We start from the raw sequence: 26028 nt of genomic DNA, 5'->3' as shown, positions 1-26028 counted from the left end.
AAGGGTCTGTCTAAGAGGAAGGACTTGGTTATATATTTTTGAAATTCATTATGGAATAACATTGGAACAAAGGGAACATGTTCACTTGTTTCAACATTTTTATTTCCTTCCCAGCAAAATGGGAAAGAAATGAAATAAAAATGTTATAATTGTGTGCATCAAGTCAAGTTTATTTTCATGTCCCCAAGAACGGTGAGATACAGGTACAATGAAAATATACTTGGAGAGCAACATAATAGGCACATGTCCTTGCATAAAGGGCCTGTCCCACTTGGGCATCAATTACACGTTACGCAGGTGGCGCATTAAGATTTTGAGAATCCCCAAATCCTGGGGCGCTGCTCGCTACCGCGCGTCACTACCTACGCCACCACGCACCATGCACATGTCACGACTCGCACGTCGTGACGCGTAAATGATAGCAACATAGAAATTAGGTGCAGGAGTAGGCCATTCACGACTCGCACGTATGATCATGGCTGATCATCCAACTCAGTATCCTGTACCTGCCTTCTCTCCATAACCCCCTGATCCCTTTAGCCACAAGGGCCACATCTAACTCCCTCTTAAATATGCCAATGACCCAAGTGGCAGACAGGCCAGAGATTCACCACTCTCTGTGTGAAAAAAGTTCTTCTCACATTAAAGGATTTCCATTATCCTTAATACCCTTGTCCTGGACTTCCCTAACATCGGGAACAATGCCTGCATCTAGCCTGTAAGAAAGAAAAATGAAGTTGATGTTGATTTTTGATGCAAAGCAAGTCATTGTCACGTAAAAAAAACGCAAATGTAGTGCAACCAACATTAGCAAATACACTCGCAGGTTGGTAAGAAAGAAAAATGAAGTCATTGATGTGGGTTTTACAAAAAAATGTAGTTTCAATGGCTAGGCAGGGTTATGGTCATGTGGGTTTGCTCAAGAACAGGATGGTTGTAGGAAACAGTTGTTCCTAAACCTGGTGATGTGTGACCTTGAGGCTTCTGTCCACCCTGCCCGATGGAGCAGTCAGAGGTGGATGTGGCCTGGATGGTGGGGATCCTTGCGGATAGCTGGCGCCACCTTCGATGTCGATATGTTCAATGGAGGGCAAGGCTATACCCGTGATGGACTGGGCCAAGTCCACCGTGCTCTGCAAACTTAATCGTGATCTTTCAAGATTTACTAGTCGGTAGTGGATCCAGACGATTGGAAAAATTGCAAATATGTGAAAACTATAAGCCGGCTAGCCTGACTTCAGTGGTTGGTAAGATTTTAGTCCATTATAAAGGATGAGATTACATAGTACTTAGAAGTTCATGATAAAATGGGCTGAAGTCAGTATGGTTTTGTGAATGGGTGATGTTGCCCGACAAATTTGTTGGAATTCTTTGAGAAAGTAAATAGCAGTACAGGCAAAGGGAATTCGGTGGATGTTGTTTAACTATATTTTCAGAAAGCCTTTGATAAGGTCCTGCACATGAGGCTGCTAAAGAAGATGAGCCCATGGTATCAAAGGGAAGATACTAGCATGGATATCAGGTTGGCTGGATGGCAAAGAGTGATAATAAAGGGGGCTTGTCCTGTTTGGTTGACAGTGACCAGCGGAGTTCCGCAGGGGTCGGTGCTTGGGGCCGCTCCTCTTCACGTTGTATATTAATAATTTGGATGAGGGGATTGAAGGCTTTGTGGCCAAGTTTGCAGATGATACAAAGATAGGTTGAGGGGCAGGTAGTGTAGAGGAAGATGGGATTCTGCAGAAGAACTTTGACAGGTTGGAAGAGTGGGCAGGGAAGTGGCAGATGGAATACAGCGTAGCAACGTGTGGAAAAGTAGGAATAAAGGCTTAGACTGTTTTCTAAATGGGGAAAGAATCCAGAAATTGGAGGTGCAAATGGACTTGGGAATGCTGGTGCAGGATTCATAAAAAGTTTATTTGCAAGTTGAATCGGTAGTAAGGAAAGCAAACGCAATGCTAGTATTTATTTCAAGAGGACTACAATACAAAACCAGGAATGTAATGCTGAGGCTTGAACAATGCAGGTTTCAGGGATTATGGGGAGAAGGCAGGAGAATGGGGTTGATGGAAAGATAGATCAACCATGATTGAATGGCGGAGTAGACTTGATGGACCGAGTGGCCTAATTCTGATCCTATCACTTATGATGATAACCACTACCCACGCACCAATGAAAACTGTAAATGGTCTTTGACTTCTCCTTTTGGAAGTTAATTATTAGTTCCTTGATTTTGTTGATGTTGAGTGAGAGGTGGTTGTCTCTCGACTCAACCGGATGTTCTATATCTCCTCTACGCTAATTCACTGCTTGCAACTCGTCCAACAACAGTAGAGTTGTCAGAGAATGTATAGATGGCTTTGGAGTTGTCCTTAATCACAAAGTATTGGGTATTCAGAGAGTAGGGCAATCTACACAGATTGAGGTCTGTCAATAAGGATGTTGAAGGTCCACTTGAAAAGGTAGAAGCCCATGTCAATCAATCAATCAATCAACCTTTATTGTCATCTTGCAAGCAACAGTTGTACAGTGCAAAATAAAAAGACGTTTCCCAGGGAATAGCGGAGCATCGCACATGAAATTTAAAACGTTTCACACATAACACTAAAAACAATCCAGTCCCTGATGGAACAGTATAAATAAATAGTTAAAAGCAGGTAAAACACAACGTTAAAATACAATAAACCAATCATAAAAATGTCCGGGGCAGCTGATTTGAGTGGCCAGTGCCAGTTATTAAAGTGGCCGTGCCAGCTGCAGTATCAGGTGACTGAGTACAGTTTAGCAGCCTCAGCCTGTGGTAGGAAGCTGTTTAACAGTCTTGTAGTCCGGGCTTTGATGCTTCAATATCTCTTGCCTGATGGCAGGAGATCCAGGTGTATGTGGAGGGGGTGCAGTTTGTCCTTAGCAATTCTCTGAGCTTTTTTCAGACAGCGGCTCTGGAACAGTTCTTGTACCGAGGGTAGGGAGACGCCAATGATCCTCTCTGCTCCCCTCACTACCCTCTGCAGAGCCTTCCTGTCCGAGCAGTTGCAGGTGGAGTACCACGTATTTATGCAGTACGTGAGTACAGACTCCACCGTACCCCTGTAGAAAGTCCCGAGGATGTTGGTGGGGAGTGAGGCCTGTTTTAGTTTCCTCAGGAAGTGCAGTCGCTGATGGGCCCGTTTGACAATCCCAGTGTTGTTCCTAGACCAGGTGAGGCTGTCTGTAATCTGCACACTGAGGAACTTTATGCTCTCCACTCTCCACTGCAGTGCCACTGATGTTGAGGGGTGTATGCTTTGGCTGCGCCCTCCTGAAGTCGAGAACCATCTCCTTCGTTTTGTCGACATTTAATTCTAGATTATTTTTGCCGCACCAGGCCACTAGTTGTTTTACTTCCTCCCTGTACATTGATTCATCATCTCCGCTGATGAGTCCCACCACTGTTGTGTCATCCATGAATTTTATGATCTTACTGTCCCTGAAACCTGGCAGCACAGTCATGTGTGAGCAATGTGAACAACAGCGGGCTGAGCACACAGCCTTGAGGGGAGCTGGTGCTCAGCGTGATCGAGCCTGAAGTGTTCTTGCCAACACGGAGTCCAAGATCCAGTGACACAGGGTGGTGTTGAGGCCCAGCAGGGTTAGTTTCTCCACAAGTCTCTGTGGGATGATGGTGTTAAACGCTGAGCTGAAGTCAATGTACAGGATTCTGGTGTATGTGTTTTTGTTTTCCAGATGCGTGAGTACTGTGTGCAGCGTGGTAGAGATGGCACCCTCTGTAGAACGGTTGGGGCGATAGGCAAACTGGAGGGGGTCTAACGATGAGGGGAGGCTGGCAGTAATGTGGGGTTTCACCAGGCGTTCAAAACACTTCATTATTATTGGGGTCAGGGCGACAGGATGGTAGTCATTTAGGCAGGCAACCACTGGTTTCTTCGCTATGGGGATTATCGTGGACGTTTTGAGGCATGTGGGGACAATGGCTTGACTAAGGGAGATGTTAAAGATGTCTGTTAGCACATCTGCTAACTCCTCAGCACATTCCTTGAGCACACGTCCTGGGATGTTGTCGGGTCCGACTGCTTTCCACGGGTTGACCTTAGACAGGATTCACCGTGTGTCCATTGAGTCTATGGTCAGGACTGGCTGGTCGGTTTGTAAGCAGGGGCTGGCTCTCCCCTTGGGTGTGGTGTTTGCTGCATCAAAACGTGCAAAGAAGTTGTTCAGTTCATCTGGGAGAGAAGTGTCCGTGTCGGTTACCTGCTGCCTTGCCTTGTACCCCGTCAGTGTTTGGATTCCTTTCTACATCCTACTGGTGTCACAGAGGTGTCCCTGGATTTTCCCCGCGTAGGCACGTTTCGCTGCCCTGATTCCTTTTTCCAGTGCAGTCCTGGTAGATCGAAGCGCGGCTGTGTTACCGGCTCTGTAGGCTGCATCACGAGCCCTCAGCAGCGAGCGCACCTCTGCTGTCATCCATGGCTTTTCGTTTCCACGTGCAGTGAAGGTTTTCATGATAGTGACATCCTCGGTGCACTTGGCAATGTAGCTGGTTACAGTCTCTGCGTACTCCTCGATGTTGATGAGGTCATCATAGGATGCTGCTGTCCTGAACACATCCCAGTCAGTGTGCAGGAAGCAATCCTGCAGTGCTGAGGCTGCTCCCTCTGGCCAGATCCTGACGTTTGTTGATGTTTGGCTGGGATGACAATGTCAAACATTGAGCCCCATTCCTTTTATCCACATGATCCAGAGCGGAGAGCCAGTGAGATAGCATCTGCATTGACCTGTCATGGTGATAAGCAAATTGAAGCGGATCCAAGTCATTCCTGGGGCAGGGGTTGATTTGTGCCATAATCAATCTCTTGAAACATATTATTACGATGTTTGTTAGACTATTTTATCACCTTCAAGGGGATTGGGGGCTTTCTCTGCCCATATGATAAATTGAGCAAATTTCCAAAATTATTTATTCTACTACCAAGGAAAATTATGTACCCAAGGGGTACATAATGAACTTTCATTCAGTCCATTACCTTAGCCCTTTCTTCTAATAACACTCCAGTTTTTCTGTTTCTACCTTGAGTTTCTCTTTCATTACAGTTTTTTTAGTTTTTTTAAAAAAGTTTTTTAAAACATGACCTCTTTAAAAATATTTTGAGTCGTGGCCAGCAACATAGCTCTTGGGATTTTCTCGTGGGGTAAGTCTAAGTAGACCACTGTTAGAGTATCTAAATTACATTCTCTGGTTGCACAGTAATTGCTGGCACATAATTAACAATTGGATTATGTGCTGCTGCTGCTGCTGCAAAAAAGTATTTTATAAAACCCATGTTTCCCAAATCCCAGATCATTTTCCAATGTACTATAGATTCTGGATCACTTCCTGTGGATTGGAGGGTAGCTAATGGGATTAGTGGGCAAAATTAGAGCACATGGTATTGGGTGTAGGGTATTGACATGGATAGAAAATTGGTTGGCAGACAAGAAACAGATCAGGGATTTAACGGGTCCCTTTCAGAATGGAAGGCAGTGATTAGTGGGGTGCCGCAAGGCACGGTGCTGGGACCGCAGCTATTTACAATATACATAAATGATTTGGATGAAGGAATTAAAAGTAACATTAGTAAATTTGCAGATGACACAAAGCTGGGTGGCAGTGTGAACTGTGAAGAGGATGCTATGAGGATGCAGGGTGACTTGATAGGTTGGGTGAGTGGGCAGATGCATGGCAGATGCAGTATAATGTAGATAAATGTGAGGTTATCCACTTTGGTGGCAAGACCAGGAAGGCAGGTTATTATCTATTGTGTCAGATTAGGAAAAGGGGAAGTAAAACGAGACTTGAGTGCCCCAGTACATCAGTCACTGAAAGTAAGCATACAGGTACAACAGGCAGTGACGAAAGCTAATGGCATATTGACCTTCATAACAAGAGGAGTTGAGTATAGGAGCAAAGAGGTCCTTCTGCAGTTGTACAGGGCCCTGGTGAGACAACACCTGTAGTGTTGTGTGCAGTTTTGGTCTCCTAATTTGAGGACGGACATTCTTGGTATTGAGGGAGTGCAGCGTTGGTTCACGAGGTTAATTCTCGGGATGGTGGGACAGTCCTACGACTGGGCTTGTATTCAATGGAATTTAGAAGGAGAGGGGATCTTATAGAAACATAAGGCTGGCTGGAAGGGCCGATTGGCCTAACTCCTGCACCTATTGTCTATATCTATGTACAGTACCTGCTGGGGAAACCCATTTATAGAACTTTCAGTGGGTAAAGGTCTTAATTCTCTTTTATTCTCCTTTCCCCTGTTTTTACCTCACCTTGTCCTCGTAACTTTGCCTTTCATCTCTGTCCTTTGTTCCTCCTGGTAACAGATGTAACCGAGAAAGCGAACGTCATTCTGCTGCTATTATCAAAATAATACTCCGCGGAGTGCTTCCAGGATCGGAATCCAATTAGACAATCATTTTATCAGTCCCTCCAGACTGGTGCCACCCCTGGGCATCATTCCCCATTGGATTCACGCTCACATAGCAGTTCTCTTTACAACTTTCCATGTTATCTGGGGATGCTGCCTGACCTGCTGAGTTCCTCCAGCACCTCCTCTTTCTTTTCTCTCCTAAACCAGCATCTGCAGTTCCATGTTTCAATGATTTATCACCTCGATGTGCTTTAAAACCACCAATACCTCGTCTTTGATAATTCATATGTCACTATTCTTATGCTGCATTCACATCGCTTTTGATCTTCAGTAAAAATGGATGAGAAATTCTCATTTATTATTGACTATTCATTTCATTCCTTATCTCTTGACTCCGTACCATGCCAGCTATGCTGATCTTTAAGGGGACCTATTCTTACTAAACCTGTAGAATCTTTAGGCTTTCCTGTTATCTCACCTGCCAGCTCCATTTTGTGCCTTTTGTCCCACCTGATTGCCTTCTTAAGTGTCCTCCTACATTTATACTCTCAGAGGGATTCATTTGATCCCAAATGCCTAAACTTGATGGATGCTGCCATTTTCCTGACCAGGAATATCCTCCCTGCCCCCCTCCTCTCCAACCTACACCCCTGCCACACCTTGGAAAGCTGAGCTGCCTGTCCTGCACTTTTCTCTCTGCCATCTTATGTAATGGCTGTAATATCCAGTTCTCCGAGTCAACCCACAGCCAGAGTTGGTCTGCTCTTCCTGCTAAGCCTCCAGCATTGTATTAAACAGTTTACACACGGTCTTTCCTCTCGCTTCCTGTGCTGTTTTTCAAGATCACAAGTTGTCCCCCAACTTCCAATCTACCCCCTTTCTGCTCTGGGCACTCACTTGTTCCAATCTAGTTTAAATTAACAGCAGCTGATCTCTAATAGCTGAGTGATAATTACATAATTGAACAAGTAAATGTAGCTAATGTTCTTCAACTGTTTTGAATAGGTCAAATTGCAATGTTATTACTGTCATCATAACTCATCAATGCTATTAAATATTTGTAACATGACGTATGTCAACGATTCTGTGAGTAATGGTGTGGAAGTTTTAACAACAAGATTAGTAAATCTAAGCCATCTGCAAAGCAATGGTTAAAAGGAAGGAGGAAATTCAATTTAAAATATATGACTAGTTTTTTACTCAAATTCTTAAGTTTCCAACTGAGAACTTCAGTTAAAGACCAATTATTTTAGACCTTAAGACACAGGAGCAGAATTAGGCCATTCAGCCCATCGAGTCTGCTCTGACATTCGATCATGGCTGATCTAATTTATTCCCCCCAACCCCCCCCCCCCCCCCCCCAGGGAGAGATTAGGCAGTCCAGGACTTTATTCCTTGGCGCGCAGGAGGATGAGGAGTATAAAATCATGAGGAGTATCGGTAGGGGAGAATGCACAGTCTTCTAACCAGAGTAGGGGAATCAAGAAACAGAAAACATAGGTTTAAAGTGAAAGAAAAAATGTGATAGGAACCTGAGGGGCAACATTTTCACACGGATGGTAGTGGGTATATGGAACGAGCTGCCAAGGAGAGGTAGTTCAGATACTACTGCAACATTTAAAAGACATTTTGACAGTACATGGATAGGAAAGGTTTGGAAGGGCCAAATGTGGGTCTAGTGTAGATGGGAATCTTGGCCAGCATGGGCGTGTTGTGCCGAAGAGCCTGGTTCCATGCCATCCAGGAGGATCTGTCACTTTTGTGGAAAAAAAATGAGGGCAGGAGCTCTCAATCTTGCTTCAAGTGAGCTTTGAACGCATTCCTTCATGTGCTGGGTGAACCACTTCAATGTACTATGTTGTAGAATTTCACAGCTTCTCTATGCAGTCCCGGGATTGCACGTAGAATCCCAGGACTGGATTCTGTGGCTACATTTGGGAGTTACAGCCACCGACCGGCTAGATTATTGGCAACTATTATCAACGTGAAAAGTGGGAAATTATGTAAAACCAGGTGAAACCAGTTGTAGTTGAGAAAGGTGAAACTGCCTGCAACATCAAGTGGTTCCATTAACTTTAATGAGATCCAAACATTTGACTGCCACAGTGGCAGATTAAGAATACTGCCGGCTGGCTAGTCGATTGCCATGCTGCCAATGTGCTTTTCTGTGCTTATTGACTCCTATGCAATAGAGAGAAGAAGAAAAAAATAATTGCAGACAAGGTTTGGAATTAGTATATTTTATCATGGATTTTGCAACTTGGGAGGAGATGTTGTACAGGCAGATGTTGTCGGGTATACCAATCCTCCCTCCCTGGGTTCTGCCAGAGGTTTCTTCCTTAGAAATGGATGTGATCATGTTGCAAGTCGGAAATGTTATAAACAGTCCTCCCATACGATTCCAGTGGAGATGGCATGTGCCATAGGGATCAGTAGTCTGGAGAAGCATTTTAAATAATATTTTCCCTTTCTTAACAATAAGGCTGATATTATTAAAGTCATCCCGATCCTATTTCGGGCAAATAATGATTCTCTTTTTTAAAGTTTTGCTGCGGCTGAGGTTTTGAATACTATTGGTGCTTTTAGAAAGGGCATTGCTGCTGGCTTGTCTGCACAGGATTCTCCAGATGGGCATCAACCTGTTAACTGGAATGTGTTCTTCCTGGGTGTGATGGGGCAAAATTCCAGCTAGTGTCAAGAACAGTCGCCTGCAGTCCCGCAGTAGCCAGTATATCCATCCCACCAACCTCCCAAATGCTCACTCGTGTGCACGGGGTGTACATACGTCAGGCGTTCGTAAGCTGGGAGTGGCATGTCGGCTAGTGCTAGACATTCAGTACACAGTAACGAGTATTGAGGAAGATTATCAAACGTAATTGTGCATTAGCCTCCAGCAACTGACAATTGTATTTAAAGCAAAGGAATGGTGTAGATGTGAGCGAGGGAGGGTACAAAAATTGCAGCTTAAAGATCTAAGTGCTCATCTGTTTGTTTCCGATGTGCAGATTTTATTCATATTGGATGGATATTATTACCAGAATGTCCATCATTCTTGGTGACTGTTGATTAGCAGTTTGGCATTGGTTCTGTGCTAAGCTCAGATAAGCTTGTATTACTGAAGTCTTATTTACTAAAGAACTTACTTTCCTGAGAATTTAAAAAAATGAAGCACTTGAATTCCTAGGTTTGTTAGTTTAAAAAGCTCACAAGAATTCTGCCTCCTCCCTCCCCCTTGCCTTTCAAGAAACTACCGGATGAGACGAAAAATGACACAATGTGCCAGAATAACTCAGTGGGTCAGGCAACATCTCTGGCGAACATGGATAGGTGATGTTTATGTTTATCTTACGGATAGGTTACAGCGCATTCAGAAAGTATTCAGACGCCTTCACTTTTTCCACATTTTGTTACGTTACAGCCTTATTCTAAAATGGATTAAGTTTATTTTTTTATTTTTATCACAATACCCCATAATAAAAAAGTAAAAACAGGTGTTTAGAAATGTTTGCAAAGTAATTAAAAATAAATAACTGAAATATCACATTTACGTAAGTATTCAGACCCTTTACTCAGTACTTTGTTGAGGCACCCTTGGTAGCGATGACAGCCTCAAGTCTTCTTGGGTACAACGCTACAAGCTTGAGAGACCAGTACTTGGGTAATTTCTCCCATTCTTCTTTGCAGATCCTCTCAAGCTCTGTCAGGTTGGATGGGGAGCATCAATGCACAGCTATTTTCAGGTCCCTCCAGAGATGTTCGATTGGGTTCAAGTCTGGGCTCTGGCTGGGCCACTCAAGGACATTCACAGACTTGTCACAAAGCCACTCCTGCGTTGTCTTGGCTGTGTGCTTAAGGTCGTTGTCCTGTTGGAAGGTGAACCTCCACCTCAGTCTGTGGTCCAGAATATTCTGGAGCAGGTTTTCATCAAAGATCTCTCTGTACTTTGCTCCATTCATTTTTCCCTTGATCCTGACTAGTCTCCCAGTTCCTGCCGCTGAAAAACATCCCCACATGGCAAAGACTCCAAGCGGGCTGCCTTTTACTGAGGAGTGGCTTCCGTCTGGCCACTCTAACATAAAGGCCTGGAGGAGTCTTGCAGATATAGTTGTCCTTCTGGAGGGTTCTCCCATCTCCACAGACGAACTCTGCTCTGTCAGAGTGACCATCGGGTTCTTGGTCACCTCCCTGACCACAGCCCTTCTCCTCCGATTGGTCACTATCACGAGTCCTGGTGGTTCCAAAGTTCTTCCATTTAAGAATGACGAAGGCCACTGTGCTCTTCGGGCCTTGCAATGCTGCAGAAATTGTTTTATACCCTCCCCAGCTCTGTGCTTCGACACAATCGTGTCTCGGAGGTCAACGGACAATTTTAAATGCCATAGCAAAGGGTCTGAATACTTATGTAAATGTGATATTTCAGTTATTTATTTTCAATTACTTTGCAAAAAATTCTAAACACCTCATTTTGCTTCTTCATTTTGGGGATTGTGTGTAAATTGATGATATAAAAAAATTTTTTTTTTTTAATCCATTTTAGAATAAGGCTGTAACATAACAAAATGTGGAAAAAGTGGTCTGAATACTTTCTGAATGCATTATGTTTTGGGCTGAGACTCTTCTTCAGACTGATTGTGTTGGGGGAGAGAGGAAGAAAGCGGATAGAGAGGAGGGATAGGACAAAGCCTGGCAAATAATAGATGGATATATTGCCATGAGGCAGAGTGAAAATCCATAAATTCGATTTTTTGCCAGGTGCAAAAGAGGAATCCTCATAACTACTAATATGGATTGATGCTGCATTTAAGGGTTAGTAATATATTAATTGCACCAGACTTGCTGTGCAGTTTGATTGCTATTACTCTGCGATGAATTAGGAGTCAATTTGCAGTCCAGACTATTAATTGGTTTTGAAAAGCTGGCTGCTCAGCAGCAAGCCATTAAACTGTGTTTCTCCTAAAGGAGTAAGAAACATTGATGACCATTGGGGTGAGGATTGTTCTGTGCAATGGGATCACTGGCTTTCCCATAGAGGAACCATTGGAAGTTTTTTTAGGAAGGAGATAAGGAGGATGTTCTTTAGTTGGTAAATCTGTGGAATTCTTTGCCACATAAGGCTGTTGAGACAAAGTCAGTGGATATATTTCAAGCAGAGGTAGATAGATTCTTGATTAATATGGGTGTCTGAGGTTATGGGGAGAAGGCAGGAGAACGGTGTTAGGAGGGAGAGATAGATCAGCCATGATTGAATGGCAGAGTGGACTTGATGGGCCAAGTCTAACTACCTCTCTTGAAAGCGTCCAGTGAATTGGCCCCCACTGCCTTCCACAGATTCACAACCCTCTCTGTGAAAAAGATTTTCCTCATCTCCGTTCTAAATAACTTACCCCTTATTCGGTCGGTGGGGGCTACTTTGTTGGTTTTTTTTGTGTGTTTAAATGTATGTTTTTAATGTTTCTCTGTTTGTCTTGTGTGGGGGGGTGGTGTGGGGGGGGGGAAGGGGGGGGGGGGGGGGAGAGGCGAGGGGAAAATGTCGCCTCCCCTTAATATCGAGGATCGGTGCGGGCTTTCCCGGAGACGCACCTGGGGCTTCAGCGGCGGGCGCAGCGTGGACTCTTGGCGTGGAGCGGGCAAGCCCTAGCCGGGGCTGGCCGGAGGGAAGCGCTCCGTTCGCTGGCCCGCAACAGCCTGAAGCCGCGGTCTGCAGAGCTCCAGCCGGCGTGGCGTCCTGGGCCTGGGATCCCTCGTTGGTGACCCGGGAGGAGAAGAGCGCGACTGCCGGCCCGCGGCCTACTTCTACCGCGGGTGTGGCGGGGACTTACCATCAGGAGCGGGGTCCCTCGCCGGGGATCCCTGGAGGAGAGCTTCGACCACCGGCCCTGCGGTCTGCGGTGCTACCGGCTGCGGCGTGGCGGGAACTTTAAATCTTCGACCGCCGGCCTGCGGCCTACACCAACCTGAAGCCGCGGTCTCCGGTAGGGAAGCACCAATTCAGGACTTACGTGGACTTTTTACATTGTCTAATCTGGACGCCCGCAGCAGTGGCTGCGGACAGTTGAGGTCCTGACCACGGGGAAAAATGGAGGAGGACTGGCCAAATTTTGTGCCTTCCACCACAGTGATAAATGCTGTGGTGGAAGGCACAAAATTTGTGATATCTTGAACCCTGGCACCAGGGAGGCAACAGACCATCAACGAGTCTTGCTGCCACCACAGAATCTCCAGTCCGTACCTCAGACAATGGAGTCACCCACCACTATAGCTCTGCCCGACGTCGGTCTTGCCAGTCAAGTCTCATCGCTAGAATTGGAGCCGCCGACCTGTCCGCCGCTTAGACTGGAAGTGTCGTCTGCCCCGACTGCTCCCAAAAGGATGTACCTGTTTTCATTTGGCACAGCCACTGGGGTCTCCTGCACTCCATGGTTACTCCCCTTTCTCCCAGTCACCCACCTTCACTCTTCCTGTATCCTTGGCATGACAACCTCACTGTAGGTCCTGTCCACGAAACTCTCGTTCTCCCAGATGGCCCGGAGATCATCCAGTTGCTTCTCCAGTTCCCCAACATGTTCATTCAGGAGCTGCACCTGGACACAGTTTCCAGAAGCTCCAGTTGTGTCCCTGACTTCCCACATCCTGCAGGAAACACTGCACCAACATGCCTGCCATTTCTTCAGTGGACAAAAATCACAAATTTCTATCAAGTGTAGCCTTCTTGCCTCAGCGCCGAAGACTCTTGAGCCAAAGACTTGCACTTCACTCACCAAGACACTCGAGCCAAAGACTCGCACTTTTCTCACAAGGCACTTCCCTCGACAAGGCCACTCCCCGACAAAAATCTTGCTTATATTGGCTGATTAATTGCCTAATTTGCCAATTTGCAAATTAAATTCCTCAGCCAATCCCCGCACTCCTTCACCTGCCGCTCCGCTGCCGACTAGGACCGGGTCTTGGCTCTTTTTAAACTGTCTTTCCCTGTCACTCACCTTCTTTCTCACGGACTTTCAAGCCAATAGTCTCTTCTCTCTGCTTCTGCTTGTTGCTTCTCCGAGCTCCACATAAGGACGAATTCAAATGAGATCAGAGAAGTTCACAGTGCCGTAAGACATAGGAGCAGAATTAGGCCATTTGGCCCATCGTGTCAATTTCACCATTCAATCATGGCTGATCTATTTTTCCCTGTCAACCCCATTCTCCTGTCCTCTCCCCTGTAACCTTTGACGCTCTTCCTAATCAACAACCTATCAATCTCTGCCTTGAAGATACCAATGTCTTGGCCTCCACTGCAGTCAGTGACAATGAATTCCACAGATTGACCTCTCCTGGCCATGTATCTGTCATTCATTTTGAAGATGGAAGGAGAGAGGGTCAGCACTTGGACGATGGGGCAAGGTTCAGGACAAAGTTTCGAAACCTATTCTTGGAGAGGTTGCTTTAATTGGAACACTGCAAACTGTTAGGATCAGCAAAATGGGATTTACGTAAATTACGAGGAAGAGGGATTGAAACATTACTAGACCAAGTGCAGACCCGTTGGTACTGCTCACCCAACACAAGATTCCACCACACACCCGTTCCCCCAAGGCAAGCCGTTCCCCCAATGTAATATTGCACCACTCGAGCTTAGCACACAACTGCGCAGGCGCGGCATTTCTCCTCCTCATCACCATTTCCTCCTCCTCTTCACCAGCACTAATCCCTAAAGGGGGGGGGGGGGGGGGAGAGGGTAGAGAGGGAGTGTAAATGTGGCAACTACCCTCCCTACCCCCTCCTCCTCTCCTCAATCTCCCCCCCCCCCCCCCCCCCACCATCCTTCCTCGCCTCCCCCAGGATCTTTCCCCTCTCCACCACACTCCCCACCCCATCTCCCTGTTGACCTACCAGCCCTACCTGGACTTACGGGAACGACAGCCCTGGTTTACAGCCAGCACAGAGAAACAGCGCTAGCTCCACGGCTCTGGACTGGTGTTCTGTCAGTCCAGGCAGGGCTGTAGGTTAACCCAGCGAGACAGGCCGAGTTGAGCTTGTCCTTAGTTCCAGCGGCGGCTTCTTTCTCGGCCCGGTCACGGACCCATCCCAAGCTCCGGGCTCGGCCCTCACTCCAGCTCCAGCACCAGGCTCGGCTCCAGCCCAAGCCCAGTCCCCGTACTCGGCCTGCGGCACCACCCTCCCCACACCGGTTGGGCGTGGCCGCCGCTGCCACTTCTCGTTCACCGCGAGTGCTGAGTGCCTCTCACTCCCAGAGTGTCACATCCTCCCTTGCGAGTGCATTGTGATGTCACTCTGATTTATTTATTTTTGAAATGGGTTGGGTTTTGAGGCTGTTTTTAAAATTTAAAGGATTAATAACTTCAGAATTTAGGTGGGAATGCGGCGAGAAGATGTTTATTGCCATAATGGGAAAAATATGAGTAGGGTGTGTGAAAATGGGAAGGCTGTGGCCTAGCATTTGGAAGAAGATAGGAAAACCAGATTAACACATCGTGGGCACAAACAATACGAAGACCTTTAGTTATATAGAGATAACGGGACATGAACTGGGACGAAGCTTGTCCTCATTAAGATTACATTCTCGTCTCTTTGGCTGACTGAAGTGTTATTGTCGTGGTGGTGTGTGGGGAGGTGACGTATTTTGAATCCATCTCCTGGTGGAATTGTTATCTGGGACAGCTATTGCACAGCTAGTGGCTGCATTGAAACTGTAGGAGTGAGGTTATTATGACCCTTTAAGGGGCATGGAGTGGCTGTAGTCTCTTGGCTGGGCTGACCCCACAATGCTGCCAAGGCAACGGGCCTTCATGGTCAGGCCAAGAACCCTGCACTTACCTACTGGGGCTTAAAAGTGGTGCCAAACTGGCGACTCTGTATACTGTGTAAGAAGGAACTGCAGATGCTGGTCTAAACCGAAGATAGACACACAAAGCTGGAGTAACTCAGCGGGACAGGCACCATCTCTGGAGAGAAGGAATGCATGGTGTTTTGGATTGAGACACTTCTTCAGACTCTGTGAGATACTTATCCAAGAGTTATCTAAGTGCTTATGTGTAATGATACTTGTACTGAATTGAATACAAAAATGAATTTCACTGTACCTCGGTACATGCGACAAATAAAGAACCCTACCATTTTATTACTGTTTTTGTGACCTTATGCTGCATTTCCTGCAGTGACAGCCTTTCAGTAATACCATATTGATTGTGAAGCCCTTCAGTGGATGAAAGGTGTTAAATGAATGCAAGTTACTTTTTCCGTTTCTTGTCTTGTAATTGGGGTGAGAAACATTAGCACCAGCTGCCTATCGTTGCAACAGTGAACTAAGTCAAAAGAGCAAAAACTCATTGAGAGGAGTAAAGGTTTATTGCTATAGGAGTACAGATAATTAACTGTCCTTTGATATTGGACTCAACTAGATGTGTTCCACTTTTGGTGAGTGGATGAATTTCTCAATCTTGAGCTTACCTGTACTTAAAAAAAAAAAAAAAAAAAAAAAAAAAAAAAAAAAAAAAGTTTCTCTCTGATTTAAAATTAAACTCAGACCTACTTCTACTTTTCAACTACACCTGCTTTCAATTTATTTACCATGTATTAACTGCTTGCTATTGGTTATAAGTTTTTTTTATTTATAATACTAAGTCATACAACATAGAAATGGCATTCCAGTACTAAGTGAGCAGCAATTCCTTTAAAAAAAATGTTCACACTATTTTAATAATCTCTGTATTTAAAGGAAATGCATTAACAAAACACTTCACAGCTTATAATGCTGCTGCCTCACTGACCATGATGTTGTATGTGGAGTTGGCGTGTTCTTCACATGCTCCAATTTCATCCCTCATCCCTAAGATGTGTGAGTTGACAGGTTAGTGAATGTAACCTAGGTGTTGATGGGTGATAAAGTTGAGGTGGATTTGGGGGGAATAAAATAAATATAGATGGCCATCAATAGATGCTTGATGGTTGGTGCTAACTTGGTGGGCTGAAGGCCTGTCTCCAGTGGCGTAGCGTGTGGGGGGGAGCGGCGGTTGCCCCGGGCGCTAAATTTTTAGGGGCGCAAAAAAATTGTTGGATAAAATAAAATTAGAACAAATTTTTTTGCCATTTTATAAAGGCACGCTGCACCTCTTTGGCAGCCTTCCCCTGAATTATTGTAATAAAATTTTTTGGCCATTTTATAAAAAAATGTATCCAACAATTTTTTTGCGCCCCTAAAAATGTATCCAACAATTTTAACCAACCAGCGATCTCTGCGCCGAGGCCGCGGCCGCTGTCCCAGCCGCCGCTGTCCCAGCCGCCGCTGTCGTCCATTGGGCCCGCGGTCGGGTCGAGTGGCCGCTGCCGCCGGAACGTGCCCCAGCTCTGAGTTCTGGTCGCCGCTGTCCCAGCTCCAAGGCCAGGTCGCCGCTGCGGCTGCTCCAGCTCCGATGCCGTGTGGCCGCTGCCCCCGCTCTGAGGCCAGGTCGCAGCTGCCGTCGCCCCAGCTCCGAGGTCAGGCCGCTGCTGCCGCCATCCCGGCCGCTGCCCCCACCGTCCCAGCTCCGATGCCGCGCTGCCGCTGTCAAAGCCGCCGCTACCGCTGCCCCGCTCCGAGTTCTGGTCGCCGCTGCCACTGTCCCAGCTGCCGCTGCCCCAGCCGCCGCTGCCGCTGCCCCAGCTCCGAGGCTGCCAGCTCCGCCATTAGGCCTCGGCGCAGGCGGAGACTGGGGATACAACAAAAGAAGTCGCATCCCTCGAAGGAAGAGACCAAAAACGTGTTTCTCCCCCCCCCCCCCCCAAATACAAAACATAATAAACCAAAAATCAACTAAACAGGACAAAAGAACAACACAAAAAACCAAAAACAAAAAACGGACAGACTGCAGGTGAGCCGCAGCTGCTAAGGCAGGGAAGTGGTGTTGGGTAAATTGAATGGAGTAAAGGCCGATAAATTCCCAGGGCCAGATGGGCTGCATCCCAGAGTACTTAAGGAAGTAGCTCCAGAAATAGTGGATGCATTAGTAATAATCTTTCAAAACTCTTTAGATTCTGGAGTAGTTCCTGAGGATTGGCGGGTAGCAAACGTAACCCCACTTTTTAAGAAGGGAGGGAGAGAGAAAACGGGGAATTACAGACCAGTTAGTCTAACATCGGTAGTGGGGAAACTGCTAGAGTCAGTTATTAAAGATGGGATAGCAGCACATTTGGAAAGTGGTGAAATCATTGGACAAAGTCAGCATGGATTTATAAAAGGTAAATCATGTCTGACGAATCTTATAGAATTTTTCGAGGATGTAACTAGTAGCGTGGATAGGGGAGAACCAGTGGATGTGGTGTATCTTGACTTCCAGAAGGCTTTCGACAAGGTCCCACATAAGAGATTAGTACGCGAACTTAAAGCACACGGCATTGGGGGTTCAGTATTGATGTGGATAGAGAACTGGCTGGCAAACAGGAAGCAAAGAGTGGGAGTAAATGGGTCCTTTTCACAATGGCAGGCAGTGACTAGTGGGGTACCGCAAGGCTCAGTGCTAGGACCCCAGCTATTTACAATATATATTAATGATCTGGATGAGGGAATTGAAGGCAATATCTCTAAGTTTGCGGATGACACTAAGCTGGGGGGCAGTGTTAGCTGTGAGGAGGATGCTAGGAGACTACAAGGTGACTTGGATAGGCTGGGTGAGTGGGCAAATGCATGGCAGATGCAGTATAATGTGGATAAGTGTGAGGTTATGCATTTTGGTGGCAAAAACAGGAAAGCAGACTATTATCTAAATGGTGGCCGACTAGGAAAAGGGGAGATGTAGCGAGACCTGGGTGTCATGGTACACCAGTCATTGAAAGTAGGCATGCAGGTGCAGCAGGCAGTGAAGAAAGTGAATGGTATGTTAGCTTTCATTGCAAAAGGATTTGAGTATAGGAGCAGGGAGGTTCTACTGCAGTTGTACAGGGTCTTGGTGAGACCACACCTGGAGTATTGCGTACAGTTTTGGTCTCCAAATCTGAGGAAGGACATTCTTGCCATAGAGGGAGTGCAGAGAAGGTCACCAGACTGATTCCTGGGATGTCAGGACTGTCTTATGAAGAAAGACTGGATAGACTTGGTTTATACTCTCTAGAATTTAGGAGATTGAGAGGGGATCTTATAGAAACTTACAAAATTCTTAAGGGTTGGACAGGCTAGATGCAGGAAGATTGTTCCCGATGTTGGGGAAGTCCAGGACAACGGGTCACAGCTTAAGGATAAGGGGGAAATCCTTTAAAACTGAGATGAGAAGAACATTTTTCACACAGAGAGTGGTGAATCTCTGGAACTCTCTGCCACAGAGGGTAGTCGAGGCCAGTTCATTGGCTATATTTAAGAGGGAGTTAGATGTGGCCCTTGTGGCTAAGGGGATCAGAGGGTATGGAGAGAAGGCAGGTACGGGATACTGAGTTGGATGATCAGCCATGATCATATTGAATGGCGGTGCAGTCTCGAAGGGCCGAATGGCCTACTCATGCACCTAATTTCTATGTTTCTATGTTTCTATGATTGTGTTTATAATTTGTTTGGTTGTTTTGTTGTTTGTCTTTTGCACAAAAGTCCACGAGCATTGCCACTTTCATTTCACTGCACTTCTCGTATGTGTATGTGACAAATAAACTTGACTTGACTTGACCCTATGACTCCAACATTTCTGGCTGGGAATTGCAAAGCTGTAACAGCTTATTTTACCTTAATTAAGAAAATAAGCACTGTCGGTCCCCCTTGATATTTTTCACTCATGTTTATCTTCCTTTAAAATTTGAAAAAGATACAAGTTACACCACAATCACACCTTGCACTAAGAGTTACTCCAGCAGGTGGCAGGCAGGTATAGGGTGTGGTGGACTGACGCCTGCCAGGTAAGGACACCCTCACTGGGGGAGAACAGATTACAGCGTGATTTACTGTTCACTTGAGGAACCCAGGGATCTGGCATCCTGGGTCTCAGTTGAGTAAAGTGAAACCAAATTACTTGAGTCCTTGTATTTTCATTCCAACTGGAGTATTCTCTCAACTTTGCATGGAATTAAGACATGGAAATGCCCTCACTCCCTTCCACTTAATACTTGCAATCGGAAGAATCTGGAAAACTTGCCTATTGAATCAATGGGTAGTTACATTTTCAACAATCTCATCTGAAGTTAGTTTATATGCCTGTCTTTTCTATTTTGTTTTGAATACGATGTGAATGAAGTAAGGTTGTGTTTTAGGTTTATGAGAGAAAATGGCATATGGAGCCCACTGTTATTTTATGGTAAAAGTAATATTTGGTGGTAAGTACCTAATGAGTTATCAATATGCTGTAATTCAAAATTAACCACATAAATTAACTCTGAGGCATATTTTTAGTTATGTTAGTTCTGAAAAGATCTGTTTTTAGTCAGACAGATCCAGTTCATCATTTGGTTATGGATGGATGTTTTGTGACCATCCAGTCTACTGTTGGCATATCCTTCAGTAAGATAGAAATTCAAAGAATGGCCCAGAGATCACATTGCATGCTCATAGAATACATACAGTCATTTTACTATCTTCATTTTCTAGGCTTTATGATTCTGCCTAACTGGAAAAAAATCCACGAGCTTGAAAGAACTGCATAAATGTACGCACATGTTGCTACTGATGGTGGTAGATCTCTTCTGCAACATCAGTAGATGGAATGCAAGATCAATAGGTGCCGGAGGATTTTAGAATTGTTTCCATGATGGATTGGAGTAAGGTTGCAGTGTAAGCATTTGTGTAATTTATAGCACAACAGTGATTCCCTTGTTATTATAGAAGTGTGCTGTATGATGCTGCTTGAAATATGTGATCATTTTGACAAAACATAGTAAAATCCTGACAAAACTAATGTGGCTTGTAATAATTCTCAATGTGAATGACTAAAGTATCGTACATTGAAGATCTCAATTCACTGCCAACAAATTCTACAATCCTAGTGCTTCTCGGGCACACATGCAGTTCATTTAACTGCACTTGCTTACATAGTGTGGGAGGAAATCATGTTCACATTTTTTTACTCATACTATCGTTGGGTTATTTTGTATCTCTAATGCCTTCCCATTTATGGTATGGTTAGGTCATTTTGTATATCACACAAAGAAGAATTCCATTTCTATTGTTAATTGTTTTTTGGCTGCAGTTCTCGGGTCATGTGACATTATGGACCAGTCTAGACAGTGCCAGCTGGAGTTATGTTACAGATGATTGTTGCAATTAGAGCCAAAGATTTCAGTGAGAGCAATTGCATGTTTGGAAAGAGAGCTGGGCAATTTTTAGAAACATGAAATAGTTTATTAGTTTGGTTGCTGTACCCTGCTTGTACTGCAGTTATTCTGTAATGCATGATGAGATTCTTTTTGTGGGCATTCAAAATAAATAGGGCAATTTTATAATACATTAAATGGTTTATTAATTTTGTAGATGTATCCTTTTTGTCAAGATATTATTCTGTAACACAATGAGATTTATTGTGAGCATTCAAAATAGTCAACTCTTGGATCAATCTAAGTATTATGCTTACTGCTGTAGAACATTTTGGCCATAGCCAGCTCTATTTTGTATGGGTTGTCTCTGCCTCTGAACAACTTGTATTGAGTTGAAGTTGAGATATAATTTAAATAGAGTCTTTATCAAATATGTAAGACTGATTCATCAGTCTGAAGGGTCTCGACCCGAAGCGTCACCCGTTCCTTCTCTCCAGAGATGCTGCCTGTCCCGCTGAGTTACTTCAGCATTTTGTGTCTACCTTCAATATTAAACCAGCACCTGCAGTTCTTTCTTACACATGTAGCACTGATATTTGAAGCAATGAGAATTAAAGGTGTAAGCAAACAGTGACATATGGAATAACATGCAACTGAATCATTCTACCATACCCAGAGAGCATCATTGGTGACCCTCGGACCTTGTTCGGAGTTTGCTTGATTAACCTTGCGCTAAATGTTATTCTATTATCATGTATCCATACATTGTAAATGGTTTGATTGTAATCGTGTACAGTCTTTCCACTGACTGGATAGCACTCTTTTCACTGTACCTTGGTATATGTGACACTAAACTAAACTTCTACTCATGGAAGGAGTAATACCATTATAGACTTCGTCAATCAAGTTGAAGAGTTGAGTTTATATGTAACTGTTTTATTTCCTTAATTGCTCATTTATCCTCGTCTGAAAGATCTGCATGTATTAGTGCCACATGAAGCTGTGCAGAAACTGCTTCATGTAATATTATTTTCTGAGAAAAATAACCTCAATGTTTTCATTTACTAAACCAGAGAAATTTTATCTCTTCCTTCCATTACAACATTTGTTGTATGTTGCCACAACGTTAGTGTGTTCATGATTTAAAATGTATGCATTATAAAAGTGTTGAAAGTTTAACACCAATTCCCAGCACATCTGCTAGTATCTCCTTTTATATCACTGCGGAGATCACTGAGGAAACGCATCTTTGCATATTTTCACTGTTTGGGCACTGGAACATGAGGAATCATTGCGTTGCAGGCAATGTACAATTTACTGGAGCTCTATCCTCCAGTGGCATCTGTCCCGCGGACCCACAGAGGCTTGTGGGTTGACTTAACTGGTAGGTATGTGGTAGTCAGTACCAGTTTCTTATGTTGAATGAATCCGATACCACATCAAGAATACTTCAAAGAGTAAGTTATCTTATCAGTCAACTCTACCATCGTCTCAGAGAAAACCCTGTGGTGGTGTGACAGAAGCCTCAGGGCAGTAGGTTTACAAACATTTAGGGAAGGTAGAGCCTTCTCTCGCTCTCTCAAATAAAACCATCAGAAATTGTGTTTAGTTACCTGTAGAAATAGAGGGTTTCATTTCCCTGTGGGGGGAGAAATGGTTATTGCATTTATAAGGATTCATATGAAGAGTTAGGAGGGCTGTGGTATAAATGCAGGCAAAATGGCAAATAGCCAAGTTGGTCGGCATGGACAAGGTGGGCTGAAGGGCAGTTTAGATGCTGTATAGCCCTGACTCTAGGCAGTTTCTTTACGACTATAGTGAAAACTCGCATGTGTTTCATATCCATATATGAGGTTGTAAAAGATAGCTCAGATGGGACCTGGTTGTCTTTTCCATTCCTGTATTTTTCCATTCTTCAGGCCATCTCTCCACGGGGAAATTGATTTCAGAAAGTATGTGAATGGACAAAGTAGAGTGGGAAGTGAGTCGTGTATCTTTACTTCCTTTCAATTTGCCTTCAAATTTTATATCCAATATTATTGACATTAATGTGTTAGGAGGCAAAGCTGTACTTTAATTAGTTATTTTCCTGACTTTCCTCTTTAAGCAATAGTTTGGATTTCCCTCCCTAATTTCTTGCACACTTGTGTATTTTAGTTTAAATTGGTTGGCAATTTGGCATGCCTTCCTTAACCCTCTGCAGCACTCTTGGGCTTCTTAAATCATGATTGGAGGGTTGTCTGTATACTGTGGAAAAAATATTTGGTGTAAACTGTTTTATTATGAACTATTTTAATGTTTTATCTCTTTTTTTGAAACTTACTCTCCTAAGTTGTGCTCTGGTTTCTCCCTTGTATTTTAGTTTTAAACTCTCTTCCATAGCCATGTGCAGGTATGATTTGTTTTTGTCTATCTCCTGAAGGAAGGGTGGTGAAGAAGGTGTATGTATACTTGCCTTCGTTGCTAGAGACATTGAATATATAAAAGTCAGGAAGTCACAATGAAGCTCTATAGAACTATGGTTAGACTATAAGTTCATAAGTGATAGGAGCAGAATTAGGCTATTCGGTCCAAACGATACGATAGAACTTTATTGATCAACGGCGGGAAATTGATCTGGCGACAAAAACACAGAATACATAATACTTCTTGAACATGTTTTCACAGGAGGAATATTCTTTGTTTTATTGGAGAGATTGTAATTGATGCTACTTAGCCAGTGTTGATTTGATTTCTTGTTGATGATTTGATTTCTTGTTGATGATTAAGTAATTAGCAGGGTGATCATCCATAATTGATGAACACCTCCCCACGTGTTCAAGAGTAACATCAGATAGGAAGTAAATTAGTTCTTTAGACACCATTTTCATTTTACTGGATTAGTACATTGGCTCAACAAGTCTTGGGTCTGTTTGTACTGAATGATTGAGCGGAATCATTTAGAGAATCTGCCCCTTCTATCAATTCACTTTCCCATTTTATTACACAATAGTTAGAAATAATTTGTGTTTTAGTCTCGTTGTTGGCCCTATGAATTGAACCTCGTGAAAATGGTTATATGCATATGGTTCTGGTAAGTTGCATGCCTGTGGAATCTGGACTGCCCTAAGTGTGTGCAGCATGAAGAATGTTATTTAATGACTGTGGGAAATATGGAATGAAGTCAAAAGATGAATATGCAGTATCTAGTTCACTTGCCTAGCAAGATAGAATTTCAGATTAGAAATGCAACCTACCCCAGATCAGCCTTGGGACAAAAGTCTCTTAATCTCAGCAATCAAATTTTTTGGAATGATGTATAATTAATAATATTAAATAAATTATGCAGATTGCCAGAATTTAGTGGTTGAATTGGTTATTTTCAAAAGGAAAATTCCAATGTAGACGATAAAAGGAAAGTTTTGTAGACTTGCCTGTTTTATTGGAAGATCAAATTTGCACATGAGCAGCATTCCCTCTGCAGTAGTAAACCTGAAGATAATGTGGCATTTGAAAGGACGAAGTATATGCCAGAACATCTGCCTTTGTATTTCACTGTTGGCTTCACCACTGATTCTAGAGTGAACTTCACACTCCATCTCTGTTTTTACCAAAGACAGACACAAAATGCTGGAGCAACTCAGCGGGTCAGACAACATCTCTGGAGAAAAGGAATAGTTGACATTTCGGGTCGAGACCCTTTTTCGGACTCTAGTGTGGCTGTGTTAAAACGTGGTCGTAGAGTCGGAAAGGAGGAGAAATCACAGGGGGGGGGGGGGGGGGGGGGGGGCAGCGAGAGATGATGTTGCAAGGCCGAGCAATCTTTATTGAAAATTAAAGTTCAGATGAATTTTCTTTTAAATTTGTTTTCAATTCACAGAAATTTTAATTTTTAATTTATTTGTTCAATTCAATAAAATTATTTGGAGTAACTGACTGGCCTGGTATCCTCCACTATGCAGCCCCTGCTTCTAGGCTGCTCTTGCCAGGCAGAGTAAACTTCAGCAATCTGCCTACATCTCAAGCTGGGAAATCTACCAACTGAGCCTGCACTGGAGGACATTTTATTAAACTGAGCTAGGTTATATGTATTTATTATTTTTGATTGAGGGTTAGTTTTGTAAATTGTTTCAAACACAAATAAGTCAATTGCCACACCAGAGTGCAATGACATTTCAATTTCACATGAAGCTTGCGGAGTAAACTGTATAGATATAATAATGATAAATGCAACAATAAAGAGGAGTGTAAAATAGCTGAATAGTGTAGATTATAGTTTGAATCGGAGTAGTGAAAATACTAATTGAAGTAGAATAATGGAATGTACGAATAAGTAAGAGTAAAGATTAAGAGCACCCTCTGGGAAGGTGTTCTTCAAGGTTGTGGTGGATGGAGGTAAAGATGGATGCTGATGAGCAGGCTGGGAGATTGCCTCCTGTGCTCTTGAACGTGTTTGGAGGAGCCCTGGGTCGGCTGAGGGAGAGGCCCCAGGGCACGGAGGCTGAGCGATGGCCGTCAGAGACAAGAAGGCGATGCGTTTACGGGCCAGTATCGATGCTTCTGGAGTGGGTGAGTTGGCGGAGTGGGCCTCTGGAGACCCGGCTGCAGCCTGTGGCTCTATTAGATCGAGCGCTGCTCCAAGGTACCTCCCGTGCGGAACAGAAGCGACGTGCAGAGACACGGATCAGCAGTAGAGGACACCGACACGTCATCTGACCAGGCTGACATATGCAATTCTGATCCAGTGCTGGAGGACAATGGGCCTTCATGGACAAGTTAAGACTGACATTTTATTTAAACTTTGGACTTAAGTTAAAATAGTACGCCTGAAACATGGCTACACTTGTGCACTGACTGCGATCTACCATCTTACACTCTTGTGGTAGTATGATTATACTTGATGAATAGTAGGATTGTATGCACTGAACTATATGCAAAAAAGAATTTCCTTGTACTCCGATGCACGTGACAATGAAGTACCATTGAACCAATGATTGGGAAGCAGGTGTGAGAGAGGTGATGATGGGTTTATTATTCTGATAGTAGGGAAGAAGCTGTTCTTCAATCTGAATGTTTTGCTTTCAAGCTTCTTTATCTTCTCCCAGAATAGAGAACGGCCAGGATGATGGGCATCCCTGACATTACTTCCAGCTCTCCTTATGTAACATATTTAAGATGGGCTGGATTGAAGGTTGTGATGAGGGACTGGGCTGTCTCCAAATACACTGATGTGCTACATTGCATTAGTGTGAAGTGAACTAGGTTCAGTTGCTTGTGATAAGGATTCCTAGGAATTTGAGCTGTTGACCATCTCTCCAGCAGCTCAGCTCAGGGTAATGTTCAGCCCCTGGCTTCCTTAGGTCAACATCCAATGTCTCCCCTTCTTGTTTAGGGTTAGGTTTTTGTTCTGTCACCATGACACAAGATTCTCGACCTCCTCCCT

General features: G+C 44.2%; 1 protein-coding gene across 4 annotated transcripts in view; it reads left to right on the top strand.

Moving 5' to 3' along the window:
* Positions 1-26028, top strand: part of shroom3 (shroom family member 3) — a 426943-nt gene that overhangs the window by 17910 nt on the left and 383005 nt on the right. The window lies entirely within an intron of this gene.

Source organism: Leucoraja erinacea, chromosome 1 (assembly GCF_028641065.1).
Source record: "Leucoraja erinacea ecotype New England chromosome 1, Leri_hhj_1, whole genome shotgun sequence".
Lineage (NCBI taxonomy): Eukaryota > Metazoa > Chordata > Chondrichthyes > Rajiformes > Rajidae > Leucoraja > Leucoraja erinaceus.
This window is presented reverse-complemented; position numbering and strand designations above follow the sequence as displayed.